The sequence below is a fragment of the Alligator sinensis genome, unplaced genomic scaffold, assembly GCF_000455745.1.
Source record: "Alligator sinensis unplaced genomic scaffold, ASM45574v1 scaffold65_2, whole genome shotgun sequence".
Taxonomy (NCBI): Eukaryota; Metazoa; Chordata; order Crocodylia; family Alligatoridae; genus Alligator; species Alligator sinensis.
In genome coordinates this window covers 1249050-1253909 of record NW_005842071.1, presented here as the reverse complement: position 1 = coordinate 1253909, position 4860 = coordinate 1249050, and positions in this window count along the sequence as shown.

The following is a 4860-nucleotide window of genomic DNA, read 5'->3' as shown; positions in this document are numbered from 1 at the left end:
GCTGCTGTCGCTGCCCCCACACCCAGCCCCGCAGCTACAACAGGCTTCTCGCCCCCGCGCAGCACGACTCTGCTGGCCCGGCGCGGCGCGCACTGGGGCCAGCTGCCATCGACAGCAGCGCTTCTCAACCTTGTCTGGAGCAGGACAGACCCATTTGTAAACAGCCGCGGCATGTCCCTGCCCCAGGCCCCGGTGTGTGGGGTAGGGGGGACCCCAAGGAGCCCCTTGCAAGCTGGAACCTTTTCAGCCTGCAAGGGAAAAGCCGCGGTTTCCCACGTGTTTCTTCTCTAAAGGAGAACTTATTTTTAAAGTTCATTGGCACCCCTTTCCTATATTCTCGTGACCCACTTCTGGGTTGTGACCCCTGGGATGAGAAATGCTGATCTAGGGCTGCCTCCAGGAGCAGACTTGGAATTGCCTCAGGTGGTCAGACAGCCCCTGTGCCCAGGCCACTGGGATGGGATCCTGAGACATGCGGGAGGCTGCAAGTGAGAGAGGAACAAGGGGGAAAACCCTGGTGATACCCAGGTCACCTCCCATCCACTCTCAGCTAGTGTGTGACAGGCTTTCCATGTGCCATTCCCCAAAGTGGGCCAAAGCCACCATGTAGAGCTATAGGGGGCCCCCTCTCCCCCCTCCCTTGATGAGGGGTCCACTAAGGGCCCATCACTGACACCATGGGACAAGTCAAGGTCAAAAAGAGATGGGAATGAAGGTCTGTGTGACACAGGATAGTGGACAAGATGGACCTATGGTCTGACTCAGTAAATGGCAGTTCTTATAGTTTAGGACTTAGTCATGCAAGCCAACCAGAAGGCAAGTGCTGTCTCCATTTTACAGGTGGGGAATTGAGGCACTAATCAAGGGATTAAAACACTCACACAAGGTTACACAAGGAGTCTGTAGCAGAAGTCTCAGCTCCAGGGATAATTGTTCTTAGTAACAATTTTGGACAGCTACTGATCAAAACCAGATTTTAATGGAAAGACTCCATATTCCATTAGCAATCACTGGACACAGCCACTCACCTTTTACATGTTATAATATAAACCTATCACTTTTTAATTTTGCCCCCCAGGTTTATTTTCTTTAATTGTGCTACTAAACTCAGTAGGAGCTCTGGAGGAGTGGGACAAGGAAGATGCTGCTGCACTTCATGAATTGCCGCTGGGGGTTGGGGAACGGGACCCTCGACTTTTAAAATAGACATTTTTGTGGGGAAAAGTAATTTTTAAAGAGTAGATTTTTTTTCTGAGCCTGAGTTGTCACACTAACTTTTGTACATACAAAAATAAAGCTTAGAAAACACTTCTTTCCAAATGCAGCCAGCCAACCTACCACTATATGCATCAGCAGCACTTTCACAATGTGTTTTTTGCCTGTCTCATATGAACTTCCTGGCATTAGAAGTAGAGACATCTAACCTAGTTGGAAAATAATTCACTGACAAAAAGAAATAGATCTGGAAGCAGTATGTTGCCCTTTTCTATTTTATCTGCTTACTTTGCGAAATCTTTATAATATCTTGCACTTCAAATAAATGCCATAAAAGAATATTCTGATTATTTTAATCAGAAGAGTGTACTACTCATCCAATAGCTACTGCATTTTTAAAAGAGTAGTTTTATTTACTGTCTTATTTGAAAGTGCTGATGATGTACCGGGAGATGTACAAAATGAAAATAAAAACAGGCTTGGCCTCCCCAAAACACAGAATCTATAAAATGAGCAAGCCATAAAATAGGTTGATTAAATTGTTGAACGTTGTTTTGAGGTCAGTAGGAATCCTTCTATTTGTTTCAATGGGCTTTGGCTTAGAATCCAATACTGTAAGGAAAAGCGATGCGTTATTATTGCTAGTACTGAAAATCCTAATACACACTTGTGACTGTTTTATTGGTTCAAAGAACAGCCTTCCAAGGAGAACATGGAGGTTGAGCATACTGTACATGTGCCAAGCCTTAGAGGCAGTTGCTTTTAGAGCATACAGGTAGACACGCTGCTTCCAGGAGAGAACATGTTGAGAGAGGACTTCACCTTCTGTGTGAGAGTAATGAATGTGTTCTCCTGCACTGCAATTAAACGTTGTCCTCCAGCTTTCCTGAACAACTTCCCTTGTGCCCCGGTTCCCGGGTAGTCATTATCCAGCTCAATTAGTACATAAGTATGAACAGCTACATGAGATTTGGATACTTTATTATTTCTCAAAAGAAAAACTAAAGAAGAGCTCAACTGATCATTTGTATGTAAAGATAGCCCCTGTCAAGAAACAAATGATTCATTCTAGTCTGTTCTTTAGTGGCTGATGCACCTGCTTTGACTGAATAGCCTGCAGTAGAACTGTTATCAGTGTTACAGTCTGTGCTATTCTAAGGTTAACAAATGGATTGTCCCCAACATAAAAAGGAGAAACAGATGTTTCCTTTCAATTTTGACCATGCTGATGCCAAGCTATTTTAGGTTAGCAGTATGAGACAGTACAGTAGGGCTTAACAATCCGCAGATATGTTTTTGTTCCTAAGGTGATAGACATGACACCTTAGCAGGAGGCTGGGGCACTTTTCAGGAGCAGAGAATTGGTGAAGCAGGATCTGGCTTGCTTTCTATTTGTCTTCAAGTTCTTCTCCTGACTTCTTCTCACCTACTTCCTCTGTCTAATTTGAGCTGGTACTTTGCACTTTGAAAGGAAGGCTGGCACAGATATAATAAGCGTTCTGCATTTTAGAAGTTGGCTGCAATGGCAAAACAGTTCAAAAAAGAGGCAGAAAAATCTGAGTAGTCTGTTCAAATACAACTGGAATGCACTGTAGAGAGAACTGGACATCTGCTTCCCACCATTACTTGTTTCAATATAGACGTTGAATGAACAAGTCCAAGAAATGTCTAAAGAACAAGATCTTAGCCTTACAGTAGTGATTTATAAAAGAAAGCTTTAGAGCTGATCTCTTCAGTGTCAAGGATGGAGAATGAAAATGCAAAATTCCGTATTTCTGTGAATTACTAGTGTCATGTAACAGACACATTCATCTACCCTTATTTACACCAAATGACACTCCCGCAGTGAAGAATTAATATGAGTGCAGCTGGCAGAATTAAGTGGAGGTTAAGCACCTAAATACTGTTGTGGATCTTGGCCCTTTTTGCCCCAGTTGGTAGTTTAAAAAAACTTATTATAAGAATAAGCCCACTGTGAATATTTGTATTAGAAAATATAATACTGAAGCTTCTTCAGACAGATGTCTGAAAAACTTCACTCTCTCACCCTTGTGCAATTATTTAGAATCAACTCCAAAAAATAAATTTACATACCTAAAGAGCATTTTAGATGGGTGTAAGCATCTAAGTTCAAAGCAATCTATAAAAACTCTGACTAGGTGCAAGTGTCTGAGGCATATACATTTTTGCCAGTTATTAAAACTAAAGTTATTAAGGTGCCTAATATTTCCTTTGGTCAGAGGCATGGGTGGATCTGGGATTTTGTAAAGGGCGTGCAAGCCCATTGATTAACACTGCTAGAATGGCTGCATCCCTGCTCCCAGGATGCCCTGGAACAGGGAAACCATGGACAGAAGCATAAGCTGGGGACTTAAACATTTTTTAATTTTTTTTTCCTTTTTCCTTCCCCTCCATGTTCAGTGGCACATCCCCTCCCCACCCCCTGCTTGCTGCTGCTGCTTTCCATGTCCTTGGCTCTCACAGGGGTGGGGGAAGCTCCAGAGCCAGGCTGAATGGGGATCTGGGCTCAGCTATGGACAGCAGCAGCAGTGGCAGGTGGTGTCCCCCTCCCTCAGCCTGTTCCCAGGCTGATGTGGAACACTCCAGGGGGAATCAGGCAGGGAGGAGGAACCTACCCCCACCACTATTGCCCTGGAATGAGCCTAGTTTTACAACAGCCTAGCTGGAGAGGGGCAAAAGCTGCTCTGGAGTTCACCCCACTCCCAGGGTAGCTGGGGACAGCAGCAGTGGTAGATGTGGGGTGGGAGAGGAAGGGACATGCAGCTGACCATGGAAAGGAAAGGGGGAAGGAATTCTTACCTGCTTTGGGGACTTAAAAAAAAGTCCCCAGCTGCTACTCCCATGTTGTAGTCTGAAAGGTGGTGTGGGGGGGCAGGAGTGCAACCATCAAACTGTACCCGCTTTGGGCCCACCCTTTGAGAGGTGTTGCCATCCTGAGCCTTCAGTACATCTCATGCCTTTGGCAGGGGTGTCAAATATATAATTTGCAGGCCGGATCTAGCCCCTGGGGCTGTATCATCCAGCCCCCCGGTGCTGCCCATGGGTGTTCAGAGTGACCCACAGGCAACATGCAGGGTGCACTGGATGGTGCCACATGCTATACAGGTCGTCTGTTCCAGCTGGCATCCTGGAGCAGCGGAGTGGTACATAGTGTATGGGTACATAGTGGCTGTGTGCTCTAGGGCCGTGCTGTATGTAGAGTCCTGCAGTGGCAGCTCTGGGGGTCCAGAGCTGTACTGCACAGCCCAGTGGCAGCAGCAGCTCCAGAGCTATACAGCAGCAGCTCTGGACCTGGAATGCATGGCTGGTTTGTGGGTCCAGTGTGACCTGCAGACCAGCTCCATGCCACTAATCTGGCTATGGTTGCCCCCTCACCCCTTTCAGATGACACCGCAGGGCCAGATGCATTTGATTCTGCTGCCTTAAGGCCATTTGGGAATCACAGACTAGGTGTCCCCATGCCTAAATACCCTGAGGGGCCCAGTCTGGTACGTGCGCTCAAAACGTGTCCCATGTACTGACAGCACTGAGTTCAATACAAACACAATAGCTGCAATGATACATAGATACATAGATACTAGGGTCGGAAGGGACCTCAACAGATTATCGAGTCTGACCCTCTGC